The following is a 14,557-nucleotide window of genomic DNA, read 5'->3' on the forward strand; positions in this document are numbered from 1 at the left end:
AAAAACACAAAAAACCTCTGGGCGTGGTGGCACAATCCTGTAGTCCCAGCTACTCGGGAGGCTAAGACAGGAGAATTGCTTGAACCTGGGAGGTGGAGGTTGCAGTGAGCCGAGATCCCTCCACTGTACTTCAGCCTGGGCCACAGACCTAGGCTCCACCGGGAAAAAAAAAAAAAAGAAAGAAAAAAGAAAAGAAAAAGAAAGAAACGTGGGGCTGTGAATCCCCTCCGTGCTTCGTGACTGCGGTCGCAGGATGTATTTCTCAGGGTCCCAGTAGGAAAGGACTCTCATTAAACCATCTCAATAAAGTTGGAGGAAAGGATTGATTCTATGAAACTCTCCACATTACAGATCTCAGAACTTCATTTGGAATATAAGACATAGTTCCTCAGAATCTGCCTTTTCTCTTCTTTCCTTCTTTATTTTGCTTTTCTCTTCTTTCCTTATTTTCCTTTTCTCTTCTTTCTTTCCTTTTCTTTCTCTTTCTTTCTTTTTCGTTTTTCTTTTTCTTTCTCTTTTTCTTTCTTCTTTCTTCTCTCTCTCCCTCTCTCCCTTTCTCCCTCTTTCTCTTCTTTCTTAAATCGTACCCACCAGTACTCAGTACTTCCACTCCTCTGACCCCAGCAACAGCAGCTCTGACTAGAGACCAGCTCTTCAGTTCTCACGAACAGGTTCCCACATTATTAATGCAGGAGCTTCCAGCTGGGATCTCTCTAGTTAAATAAAACACAAATCCAGGCTTGGTAAGGAGGGATTTTATTTAAAAGATATCGCAAGGGAGAAAAGGGACTCTTGCAGTAGGGGGGACACTTGGCCATCACAGCAGTCTGCAAGCAGGTCCGGGGTTAGGAAAAGAGGGTTCATCTTTCACAGGGAGGGATGAACAAAACTAGAAAGAATGGGGTGTAAGGACGTAGGGTGAAAGGGTGATATATTTGGACAATGGATCGGGGGAGTCTGAGGTCAGCCTGCTGCAGGAGGAGCTGCTAAGGAGGGGCGTGGGCTGGCTCAGGATGAGGATGGGACACTGGGCAGGGACATGGGGAGGGAGAAGAGCTGAACCGAAGTCTGGTTAGCAAGAATGTTGTTCTGATTGACCAGTGGGAACAAAACAGTCGATCACTTATGACGCAAAGAATTGGAATTAGGAAGGGCTGTGTCTGGGCTCGTCATAAATGAGGGGACATCATGAGTCCTCGACGTCCTATGAGGAAGGGTATTTTTTGCAGTGGGCCATTCCCCAGAACGCAGATGGCTCCTTCACTTTACTGTTTTCCAGGATCACAGGGCTTGGGCAGAGCTCAGCACAGTCTCCATGTGGCCAGTCAGGGGTTGCTCAGCTCTGGAGCCCAGGCCGCTCTGCTGCTTGGCTATTTTTGCCAGATGTTGCTATTGGCAAGTGCAGACCAATGACTGCAGATCCCGGGAGGTGTCACGAGGCCTCTGAATGCCTTGCCTCGTGAGTCAAGGAACTTCTGCGGCCCCTTCCACTGCCTGCAAGGGAAGATTTTACAAGAATAAGAAAACACAGTGAGTTAGGGGGAACCACAACGGTGGAGATATTTCATTTACTTCTCAACATAGCCCAAGCTCCTTGATGTAAACAGTATTTTATTGCAGGGAGTGTGCACACCTGAAATTCATTGAGGGAAAAGGTGTGGCACGCAGCACAGGCACAACCAGAGAAGGCAAGAGAGAACCCCTGACAGCAAAGAGCCGGAGGGGAGGAAAAAGGAAGGGGGTGCTCCTGCGTCCACTATGTGCTCAGGCCTGTGCCAACAGATAGGGTACCTCAGGCAGGTCATTCGATCGTTCTGCAGCTCAGTTTCCTCCTCTGCAAAGGGATAAAAGCAGCATGAACTTTACAGGGTAATTACGGGATTAAGTAAGTTACTATACGTGAAGTCTTTAAAACAGGGAGGCACTTCGCAGGCATTATGTAAGCACAGCCACGAGCAGCAGACGCAGCAGTAGTAGTACTAGCTAGGAGCTTCACATTAGCGCTGCGAATCTCTGCAGAGGAGGTGCTTCCTGCACTTATTAGGGAGGACTGTAATGGTTTGGTCAGGTGTCTGTACCCACCTGAGACTGTGAACTCCATGAGAAACAGAGACCATGATGCTCTTATAAATGACTGCACCTCCAGAACCTAGCACTGTCCCTGGAACATCACAGCCAATGAAAATATGCGTTCAGTGTACACTAGTGGGTAGGTAAATGGATGGACAGATGAATGAACAGAGGGAGGGAGAGCAGGAGGAAGGAAGGGAAGGAGGGAAAGAGAAAGGAAGGGGGAGTTACACAAAGAGATGGATGGAAGCAGGTACAGCACAGAGGGAGGACAGGGAGGAAGAGAAGGAGAAGGAGGAATGCTAGAAGCCTCTCTATTTCTTAAATCATGTGGCAGATAACGGCTAGGGTTATTGCCTTGTATCGTGAAGTATGTTTTGCAGAAGGGGAAAAAAAGGAGGTGTTTTATAATTGGATTTGACTTGTATTCTGACCTAATTTTTAGAGGAAATATACCTGCTTTTTGCTGGGTAGCCAGGTGTTTAGATTCAGCACACAGACATCCTGAGTCCTTCCTCCCTGTTCCCTTTCAGCCATAGTATCTTTGGTTCACCTACCTTGCCTTTTACGTGATAAGCTGTTTGATTGGCTGGCCTTGCATTTCAACTTGGCTTCTCATTGGCAGCTTGCAGTTTCCAGGGAAAGTTCAACAGCGTAGGATGAGGGGACAGCTTGTCTTTCATTTTCTCATAAATTCTTGCTTAATGGTTTCCAATAACATTTTCCTCCAGCGATTATTCTGTCACTCGTTCCTGCATGCAGTTTTCCACTACTGAATTGAAACTGTTTGCTTTTTCAATTGACAAATTATAGCAGACAAATGCCACCCATTACTGCATAAACAATTAAGATCCTAGAAAGATTTGCTCAACTGCATTTTATTTGTGACTGGTTTCAGATTTTCTGATGCTGTTTGTGTGTGGCAATCGCAGTCACCTTCCCTGCCCCGGGCTGCTTTTTCTCTCAACCAAATATTTTCAAAAGGTTTGCTGGCCTTGCCTCCCCAGGATATGACCAAAATATTGCAAGGAGTGGAGTGGGCCTGGGCACATGCAGATAAGAATACTGGACATGACCTTGGAAGTTCTGCAACCTCCCCGAGTTGAGTCTTAGTTTCCACATGTGAAAAATATGCACAGTGAACCTCAAGCCACCAGGGTGCCCAGAGGTTTGGACTGAATCTTGCATTCAGAGAAAGCACCCAGCAAGCAGTGTGACTGAATAAATGGACATTTAATCTGGATCTGAGTTGCACTACCTGCTTTTAGCAGCTGGAGAAGCAGGCTGGAGCTGTCCTTGGAATGCTCCGCTTTGCTAAGATAACCATCAAAAAGGGAAAAAGCAAAGCAGGTATCCATTCCATAAATCACTGGTTTGTCAACTCACCGTCCAGCCCTACAGTGAATGTTTGACAAAAACAAAAAGATCCACAAAAGCCTGATCATGCCTCAGAGAACAGAGAGCAGGGCCGCATCAGCAGCAGAAGCTCGAGCTCCTGAAGTCCGAGCTTCTCTAAGGGTGCTGCGAGTTGTCAGTCACACATGCTGTTCCACACAGTTGTGTATACCCTCCAGGAACTACTCATTTTTAAAATCTGAAATCCAATAAAAGCACTTAACAGTAAAACTGCACTGAAATAACAGCTTTCATTCACAAGGCATTTCGGTGTCTTGCAGGGCCTCATTTGCTCATTCATCAACGAGCCTCCGGCTTGTCACTGTGAAAATCAATTACCTCTGTACTAACGATGCTGTCATCACCACCATCAATAAACAAGCATTAGGTATCTACTGGGTCTGAGATGCTCCTAATAGGAACTATTATATTTTAATGAGAGAAGAGGATTTTTTAAGGCCCTGATAATATAATGCCAAAAAGCATGATCAGGCTTTTGTGAACCTTTTTGCTTTTGTCAAACAATCACCGTAGGGCTGGACAGTGAGTTGACAAACCAGTGATTTATGGAATGGATACCTGCTTTGCACTTTCCCTTTTTGATGGTTATCTTAGCAAAGCGGAGCATTCCATGGACAGTTCCAGAGTGCTTCTCCAGCTGCTAAAAGCAGGTAGTACAACCACACTGGTACAATTGATTTAGAATTGCTTATGATCTATCCATCTCTGCCACTATTTAGGACTAGAGTTGGGTAGGGTAGGGTATGCTGGGATAGCAAGGTACAGCTCATTCCTTCTCCCATCGAACACACTGGCATTACTGTGGGCCTACTCAGAGCCAAGCACGAAAGTTTCAGGCCTGAGCAAACATGACGTGGTCCTTGCCCTCAAAGAGGCTTGAGACCAGCGAAGACAGCACGACAGGTGATGTTGTCACAGTGGTGGGTGCTCCAATGAGCCTCTCCAAGAGAGTGAGCCACGGAGGGCCTGGCCTGGTTGGTCACGATAAGAGTTAGTGACCTGAAAGGGGTGTATGGGCGTAGAGGGAGCAAAAAGGGCCCAGGAAGGGAGCACAAATCAGCGAAGGAGCCCAGCAAAATTGGGGCTCAGAACAAGAGTGGTGAAGGTGGCCGGGTGCGGTGGCTCACACCTGTAATCCCAGCACTTTGGGAGGCCGAGGTAGTTGGATCACGAGATCAGGAGTTCAGGATCAGCCTGGCCAACATGGTGAAACCCCATCTTTACTAAAGATACCAAAAAAAAAAAAAAAAATTAACCAGGCGTGGTGGCACAAACTTGTAATCCCAGCTACTCAGGAGGCTGAGGCAGGAGAATCGCTTGAACCCGGGAGGTAGACGTGGCAGTGAGCGGAGATCGCACCCAGTGCACTCCAGTCTGGGAAACAGGGTGAGATTGTCTCAAAATAAAAAATTTAAAAATTTAAAAAGAGTGGTTAAGGTGAGGCAAGGCAGGGTGCCCAAGATGCGGGGCTAAAGGCCTGGCATGTGTGGGATGGGAGGGGTAAGGGGATGTGATCAGGCCCTCTGGCAGCCTTTGTGAAGAGCAGACTGGGAAAAGAAAGAGCAGGTGCCCAAAGCACCGTGTGCACACTCTCCCAGCAATGAGGCAGCATGGCTCCCTGAGGCCCGGGGCCCAGGAAGAAGCTGGGTAGCTGATGGATACACAAGCTGCTGTGCAGCAAACTGAAGGAGGACAGAAGAAAATAAGGCAAAAGGAAATCATGGCAGCACATCATCCTGAAGCCCAACTTAACAAGTGGGTCCTGGCGCCAACTGGGCCATAGCAAGCTTCTCCAGCATCAGTAAGAGGTGGCTCAGCCCAGCACATCCAAGGGCAGGGCACCCACACGAGGAAGAAGAGTTGAGCCTGCAGCAATGTCCCTCTCTTGTCGCCTAAGGATGCAAACTCCTGATGAGAGGCCAAGGATGATGTGGGAGGAGAACTACAGCCCAGAGCTAGGAGGAGGAGAGGGACACCAACCACCACATCTTTTCAAAAAGGAAGCACAAGTATATGTGATACTTCTGTAGGATCCTAAGAACCTAGGCTCCTACAGCAAAGAACCCAGAGAACACAGGAACCCACTCTTCCATCAAAACCAAAGCCCTGATGCATGAAGCCTGGGTAGTAGCACCCCGGCTGTGCAGAGGTGCAGGGAGCTTAGCAAGTCTTACCACGCTAATGTCATTCTCCAGGTGGAACAAATGGACCATGTTCTGCTCCCAGGCTCCTCTCTGGGTCCCTCTACAAACTCTCTTTGAAAAACCGCCCTGCTTTCCAAGTCTGAAATTGGCTCAAACCCACAGACATCCTAAATGGATCCAAAAGGAGTGTTTGGTTTCCAGTTCTTCCTCCAAATGGCAGCCCACATTTTCCTTCCTCATGCCTGTAGGTTGAAGTGCCATGAGGATACTGGACAGAAAGGGACATCACTTCTGCAAACAGATGTGGGATCAAATAAATTCATGTAAGCCAAAAATCATTTTACTTAGTCTAGGCTGATAACGAATTCTACCTTACTTGGGCTATCAAAATGGCACCAGAGACAACCCTCAGGAGTTCTAGTGTTTCTAAAGCTCAAGATCTGTGATGGCAAAACAAAACAAAACAAAACAAAAAAAACACCCCAAAGAACAAAACAAAGCAAACAAACAAACAAACAAACAAAAAACGCCCAAATAAGCCCCAGGGAGGCAACTGTGTACCCGCTCCCATACCTAGGCCCGCACAACCTAAATGTCACTACCAGAAGGCTTGCTGTTTCAGGGGAGTACAAAATGCCCAGAGAATTTAGAGTTCCTCTGATCAATTTCTGGGGACAAATGTCCTCAGGTGAATCTCATGCTCATGTGAAACACTGGGTGAACCACCGTTTATTGCAAACCCAAGATTTTTTGTCTGTTTGTTTGCTTGTTTGTTTTGAGATGGAGTTTCGCTCTTGCCCCCAGGCTGGATCTCAGCTCACTGCAACCTCCATCTCCTGGGTTCAAGCAATTCTCCTGCCTCAGTCTTCTGAGTAGCTGGGATTACAGGCATCTGCTAACACGCCCAGCTAATTTTCGTATTTTTAGTAGAGATAGGGTTTCAACGTGTTGGACAGGTTGGTCTTGAACTCCTGACCTCAGGTGATCTGCCTGCCTCAGCCTCCCAAAGTGCTGGTATTACAGGCGTGAGCCACCGTGCCTGGCCGCAAGTCCAAGTTTATTTCAATCAAGGTGGAAGCATCCCAATAGCTTTTCTTTTCCCAAGTTAAAGTCAACTCTTTGTAGATCTTACCATGTTTTATGGAACTGCTCTTCAAAATTTGATCAGTATGAATCATTTGATGATGACATGGTTTACTGGAAAATCTTATGGGAGAAATGTATGTGTGCGCTACTGTGAGTGCTCTAGTTTGGAGACCTTGGAAAGCCATCATAACCTTAGTTATTTACGCAGCACCTGTTTTCTGAGCATGAACTAATCTCCTAATTTCATACCTTTACATTGCAGTTTGAAGTGATTAACTGGCGAACCCTGTCCCATCATTTCATCATATTGCTTGGCAGTAAGCATGAGGTCACTTCCTATGGCATCAACAGCTGGATGAGGCTACTATGTCCCTAAGGGAGTGGTTACAGCTAGTTCAGGGCACAAAGATGAAACATTCTTAAAATAAACAATTACACCCAGAGGCAATCAGAAGACAGAAACGTTTTAGGAAAATAGTCGCTAAAACTAGAAAGCAAGATGCAGAGGGCTTACGAGAAAACAAGAGATGTGAGTATTGATAGGAACCCTGAGGATGGGTCCTTCTGAACCAGGATCCCACAGGTCTGCCTCACCGGCACCACACTGCAGGTCCTGGAGTTCCTCAGCCCTCTGAAAGGGCACCGGAGGACAGCAAGCGTGTTCCTGCACTGCCTGGAGAAATGCAAGGTTGAGGCTAAGGGCCAAGGTCCTGGAAAGCCTCACAGCGCAGACCAGGGGCTGACTAGGCCCTGCAGAAGGGCTCTGCGAACACCCAAGTGAGGGGGAGGAGTTCTCAGGGTAGGTGCCAGCCCCTGAAGCACACACCATATAGAAGAAAGCCCGGCCGCTCAAGCCACTGGGAGCTCCTGCCTGAGTAAACCCATCCTCCAGGGAAGGAGTCTGAGGGGAGATCTGGAATTCACCAGAAAACCCAGAAATGGACAGATTCGTTTTTTGTATAGTCTTTTTTTTTTTTTCTTTTTTAGATGAGAGTCTGTCGCTCAACCTGGAGTGCAGTGGCGCAATCTCCACTCACTGCAAGCTCCACCTCCCGGGTTCACGCCATTTTCCTGCCTCAGCCTCAGCCTCCCGAGTAGCTGGGACTACAGGTGCCCACCACCACACCCAGCTAATTTTTTGTGTTTTTAGTAGAGATGGGGTTTCACCATGTGAGCCAGGATGGTCTCTATCTCCTGACCTCGTGATCTGCCGGCTTCCGCCTCCCAAAGTGCTGGGATTACAGGCGTGAGCCACCGCGCCCAGTCTTCTCTCATTTTTTTAGAGAAAAGATCTCTGTCATCCAGGCTGAAGTGCAGTGGTGTGATCATAGTGCACTGCAGCCTCAAACTCCTGGGCTCAAGCCATCCTCCTGCCTCAGCCTCCCAAGTAGCTGGGACTACAGGTACCACCAAGCTTGGCTAATTATTATTATTATTTTTTTTTTGTAGACATGGTGTCTCACTATGTTCCCCAAGCTGGTCTCAAACTCCTGGCCTCAAGAAATCCTTCTCCTTTGGCTGGGACAGTTTCCTTTTTTGTACCCAAGTTTGTGGCATGAAACCTGGAGCCCACCACAAGGGAGCCTCTGGCTAGTTGGTAAGCTCTGCAGACAGCTCCCCATGAGGCAGTCTTGCTGCTGTAGTCATTGTTGGATGTAGGATCTCTGCATCAACATAAGCAAAAATGAAAGAGATGACAGAGATGAAGGCCTGCATGGATATTGAGAGGTGAAACCGGCTGGGCTTCTGGGTCTGGTGGGGACTTGGAGAACTTTTCTGTCTAGCTAAAGGATTGTAAACACACCAATCAGCACTCTGTGTGTAGCTAAAGGTTTGTAAATGCACCAATCAGCACTCTGTGAAAACCGACCAATCAGCACTCTGTAAAATGGACAAATCAGCGCTCTGTAAATGGACCAATCAGCAGGATGTGGGTGGAGCCAAATAAGGGAATAAAAGCTGGCCACCTGCCCCTTCCCGGCAATCCACTGGGGTCCCCTTTCAGGGAGTGGAGGATTTATTCTTTTGCTCTTTGCAATCTGCTTCTTTTTTTGTGTGTGTCTGCACTAGCTTTATGAGTTGTAACACAGCAAAGGTCTGCTGATTTATTCTTGAAGTCATCTAAGACCATGAACCCCCAGGGAGGAATAAACAGCTATGCACGTGCCACCTTGGAGAGCTGTAACTCTCACTGGTGAGGTCTGTGGCTTTACTCCTGAAGTCAGCGAGACGGGGAGGAAGGAAGAAACTCTGGGCATATCTGAACAGCTGAAGGGGCAAATTTCGGACACACCATCTTTAAGAGCTGTAACACTCACCATGAGGGTCTGGGGCTTCATTCTTGAAGTCAGCAAGACCAAGACCCCCCCGGAAGGAACCGATTTTGGACACGATATGACATGTTTATTGGCATACTTCCTAGTTGCATTCCAAATTATACTACTAATCAGAAAAATGTATAGACATATTTTATGGTGGTAAAACCAGACAAAAATTAGTGTATTAAACTTTCAACTCAAAGTAGCATGTGAATCTGAAGTTGTAGTTTGTTGTTGGTTTTTAAGCGACCTTCAGAACACTATTGAGGTTAATAGGAACTCACACTAGGGTGCTATGACTTTGGTGTCCACAGCTCTGTCCTGCTGGCGTGCAGCACCTGACAAGCCTCGTGAATTGCTGCACATGAAGTATGGAGGGGGCTGGCCACTCATGCCTCATAATCCTAGCACTTTAAGAGGCTGAGATAGGAGGAGCTCTTGAGCCCAGGAGTTCAAGACCAGCCTGGGCGAGAAAGACCTTAGCTCCACAAAAAATTAAAATTAGCCAGGCGCGGTGGTAAACACCTATGGTCCCAGCTACTCAGGAGGCTGAGGCAGGAGGGTCGTTGAGCCCGGGAAGCTGAAGCAGTGAGCTGTCATTGTGCCATTATACTTCAACCTGGGTGACGGAGCGAGACCCTGTCTTAAAAACATTACATAAAGCTCAAGAGAGTTGGAGTGATGAGAAAACTTCGCGTCTCTAATTTCTCACACCAGTGAGCTATGAGCGCATAGAAGCAGCCCTCCTGAAACCAAGACAGCCCATTACTAGTTACTAGTAACTCTAGTATCCCTAGAAGTGAACAGCACTGGGATTTTGGAAGCCGGTGCTGACAGAAAGCACAGGGAATCCACTCAAGTGCCCATCAGTGCTCGACTGGATAAAGAAAATGTGGTACACGTACACCATGGAATATTCTGGAGCCATAAAAATAACAAGGTCATGCCTTTGGCAGGAACATGGATGGAGCTGGAGGCCATTATCTTCAGCAAACTAACGCAAGAACAGAAAACCAAATACCGCCTGTTCTCACTTCTAGGTGGGAGCTGAATGTTGAGAACACATCGGCAGAAAGAAGGTAACAACAGACACTGGGACCTACTTGAGACTGGAGGATGGGAGGAGGAAGAGGAGCAAAAAAAATAACTATTGGGTACTAAGTTTAGTACCTGGATGATGAAATAATCTGTACAACAAACTCCCGTGACACGAGTTTATCTATATAACAAACCTGCACATGTACCTCTGAACCTAAAATAAAAGTTAAAAACAAAAAAAAATACACAATTAAAAATAATTTTTTAATTATACACTATTTTACATTTGACATGGGTCTATATTTATACAAATACTCTGCAGTATGATAGCCACTAGCCACAGTGTGGCTCTTGAATATGACCACTTAAAATTGAGATGTGCTGCAATTTAAAAATAATATACATTTTAAATAACTGGTATAAAAAGAATTTAAAATACCTAATGGATATTATTTTACACTGATTACATGTTGAAATCATATTTTTAATATATTGGATTACATTGCATATATTATTATAATTAATTTTACCTTTTTTTAGCTTTTTCTAATGTGGCACTAGAAATGTTTAAATGACATATGTGGCTTGCATTATGTTTCTATTGAATAGTGCTGGTCTGTATGATTCATCTGCTTAGGAAAGAAAGAAAAGGAACATGATTCCATAAATATGATGAATATCTCTGAGTCCCATGATATCAGGAGAGGAAATGACATACTATTAATTTCAAATAGTTGACAATCGCTCATTAAGGAAGTTGACATTATGTAGTGGCTACTCTGTGCCTAGCACTGCTGGGTGTTTCACATAAATTATCTCAATTAAACTGCCCGTATCTGTCAGGGGGCAGGGTTCAGTCACATAAGTAAAATCATTAGAGGAAATCATTAGAGGAAAAAAAAATATGGAGATGTAACTGGATTATTCTATGGCAACTGCTTAAAAACTCTCTGATAGGCAGGTACCTTTGCATATAAATCTGCAACTTGAAGTTTGCAGAAAAGGCTGTCAGGAGGGGAAGATGGTTGTAAATTGGGAAGAGCAAGGACAATGTAGAACCCACAAGCACACACTGCAGTTCATCAAAACTGACTGGACCCATCATCAGTGCTGCACTGCAGCCGTTTCCTATCCTCACAAGAGTCTACTGTACGGATCTCTTCCTAACTTTGCTTTCAATGACATCACATTGAGAGCTTGAAATCAGCCACAAAGGGAGTATTTACACCGCATCAATTGGCAAACACTATAACCCAGGGCTTTTGCTTTTTCCAGAGAGGTAGTTTTAGAACCTATCCACATGTCTCTGTGTGTCAGTCTCTCCTGGCCCCCAACTTTGACAATGCAGGTGATCTGCAAGAGAAGCAGACGCCCCTCATTGTGGAGCTAAACACATCTCTGACTCAAGCATTGGAGGAGCTGAAGGAGCATGAGGGCAAGGTTGAACAGCTGCAAGCCCAGCTGCTTCTGCACACCCATGAGGTGAGCCAGCAGAGAGCGACTTTGCGTGTGATAATAAATGTATAATAATAAATAATATTAAAAATAATAAAATGTATATTATTTTTAAATTGCAGCACATCTCAATTTTAAGTGGTCATATTCGAGAGTCACACTGTGGCTAGTGGCCATCATATTGGGGAGTATTTGTGTAAATATAGACCCATATCAAATGTAAAATAGCATATAATAAAAAATTATTATTTTTAATTGTCTTTTTTTTGTTTTTAACTTTTATTTTAGGTTCAGAGGTACATGTGCAGGTTTGTTATATAGATAACATACCCACCTTTCAATACTAACAGCAACACAGCTGCTACTCCATTTCCACTCTCCAAATCCGTGCAAAATGTCCTTCAAGGCCCATCTTAACTGGAAACATACAGGAACAATAATTCTGGGGAAATGCATTGTGGCTTAGCCAAGTTGGCATGTTTCAAAGTCACTACAGCCATTCAAACAGGGATTATTATACCCATTTTAAAGGTGAGGCTACCAAGATCCAGGAAAGTTCAATAACATTTCTAAAGTCACAAAGCCAATGAGGCAGGATGTGGGCAGGATGTGTGACTCCAATTTCTGTGCTCTTTCCACTGTCACACACTGCGCTCCAAAATAAAGGCTTCCTCTTTCCTCTAAAATCTGGAACATGACAAGGATTCTCACTTTCACTACTGTTATTCAACATAGTACTGGAAGTCCTAGCTAGAGCAATCAGGAAAGATAAAGGGCATCCAAATTGGAAAGAAAGAAGTCAAATTATCCTTGTTTGCAGCTGATATGATCTTATATTTGGAAAAACCTAAAGACTTCACAAGAAAACTATTAGAACTGATAAATTCAGTAAAACTGTAAGGTACAAAATCATCATACAAAAATCAGTAGAATTTCTATATGTCAACAGTGAACAATCTGTAAAAGAAATAAGAAAAGTAATCTCATTTACAATAGTCACAAAGAAAATTAAATACCTAGGAATTAACTTAACCAGAGAAGTGAAAGATTGCTGCAATGAAAACTATCAAACACTAATGAAAGAAATTGAAGAGGGCACCAAAGAATGCAAAGATATTCCATGTTCATGGATTGGAAGAATCAATATTGTAAAAATGTCCATACTACCCAAAGTAATCTTCAGACTCAATGCAATCCCTATCAAAATACCAGTGACATTTTTCACAGAAATAGAAAAACAATCCTAAAATTTATACAAAACCACAAAAGACCCAGAATAGCCAAGCTGTTCTGAGCAAAAAGAACAAAACTGGAGTAATCACAGTACCTGACTCCAAATTATACTACAGAGCTATAGTAACCCAGACAGCATGGTACTGGCATTAAAGCAGACACATAGCCCAATGGAATAGAATTGAGAACCTGGAAACAAATCTGTACACTGACAGTGAACTCATTTTCAACAAAGTTGCCAAGAATGTACAACAGGGAGAAGAAAGTGTCGTCAACAAGTGGTGCTAAGAAAACTGCATATCCGCATGCAGGAGAATGAAACTAGATTTGCCATATGCAAAAATCAAATCAAAATGAATTAAAGACTTAAATCTAAGACCTCAAACTATAAAACTACTACAAGAAAACATTGGGAAAACTCTCTAGGGCATTGGTTTGGGCAAAAATTTCTTGAGAAATACCCCACAAACACAGGCAACCAAAGCAAAAATGGACAAATGGAACCACGTCAAGTTAAAAATCTTCTGCACTGCAAGGGAAACAATTGACAAAGTGAAGAGATAATCCACAGAATAGAAGAAAATATTTGCAGACTGCCCACGTGATAAGAGATTAATAACCAGAATATATAAGGAGCTCAAACAACTCTACAGGAAAAACAAAATCTAATGATATGACTTCGAAATGGGCAAAATACCTTAATAGACATTTCTCAAAACAAGACAAATAGCAAACAGGCATATGAAAAGGTGCTCAACATCACTGACCAGCAGAAAAATGCAGAGCAAAACTACAATGAGATATCATCTCACCCCAGATAAAATGGCTTTTATTCAAAAGTGAGGCAGTAACACATGTTGGCAAGGAAGTAGAGGAAAGGGAACCCTTGTATACTATTGGTGGGAATGTAAATTAGTACAACCACTAAGGAGAACAGTTTAGAGTTTCCTCAAAAAACTAAAAATAGAGCTACCTTACACTCTAGCAATCTCACTCCTAGATATATACCCAAAAGAAAGAAAATCAGTATATCAAAGAGATATCTGCACTTTCATGCTTATTGCAGCACTATTCACAATAGCCAAGACTTGGAAGTAACCTAAGTGTTCATCAACAGATGAATGAACTCACAAAAATATAGTACATATACACAGTGGAGTACTATTCAGCCATCAAAAAATGAGATCCTATCATTTGCAACAGCATGGATGGAAATAGGGGTCATTATGTTAAGTGAAATAAGCCAGGCACAGAAAGACAAACGTCACATGTTCTCACTTATTTGTGGGATCTAAACATCAAAACAACTAAATTCATGGACATAGAGAGTAGAAGGATGTTTACCAGAGTCTGGGAAGGGGAGTGGGGGTTGCCAGGGAGGTAAGGATGGTTAATGGGTACAAAAAATAGAAAGTATAAATAATGCCTAGTATTTGATAGCACAACAGGGTGACTATAATCATTAATAATTTAATTGTTAATTTTGAAATAACTGTAAAAGTATATAATTCGATTGTTTGCAACACAAGGGATAAATGCTTGAGGGGATAGATACACCATTTCTCATGATGTGATGATTATGCATTGCGTGCCTGTATCAGAATATTTCATGTACCCCATAAATATTCACCTACTATGTCCCCACAAAAATTAAAAATTAAAAAACATTTATAATTTTTTAAAAAAGCAAAATACAGGCTTTCTTTGAACAGGCATGTTCCCCCTGCAAGGAGACTCCTGAAGAAGGAGGGAAACTCACCTCACCATTACCACAGTTGGCCTGCTGCCATCCCTGTA

At 43.9% G+C, this 14,557-nt stretch overlaps 1 long non-coding RNA gene across 1 annotated transcript in view; it reads right to left on the minus strand.

Annotated features, from left to right (window-relative positions):
* Positions 1-739: 739 nt before the first annotated feature.
* Positions 740-14,557, minus strand: part of LOC108586660 — a 48,967-nt gene continuing 35,149 nt past the window's right edge. The window contains exon 2 of the long non-coding RNA XR_001904225.3: positions 740-2,822. This is a non-coding gene — a long non-coding RNA (uncharacterized LOC108586660). The remainder of the gene's footprint in view (positions 2,823-14,557) is intronic.

This window comes from Papio anubis, chromosome 7, assembly GCF_008728515.1.
Source record: "Papio anubis isolate 15944 chromosome 7, Panubis1.0, whole genome shotgun sequence".
Classification (NCBI taxonomy): Eukaryota; Metazoa; Chordata; class Mammalia; order Primates; family Cercopithecidae; genus Papio; species Papio anubis.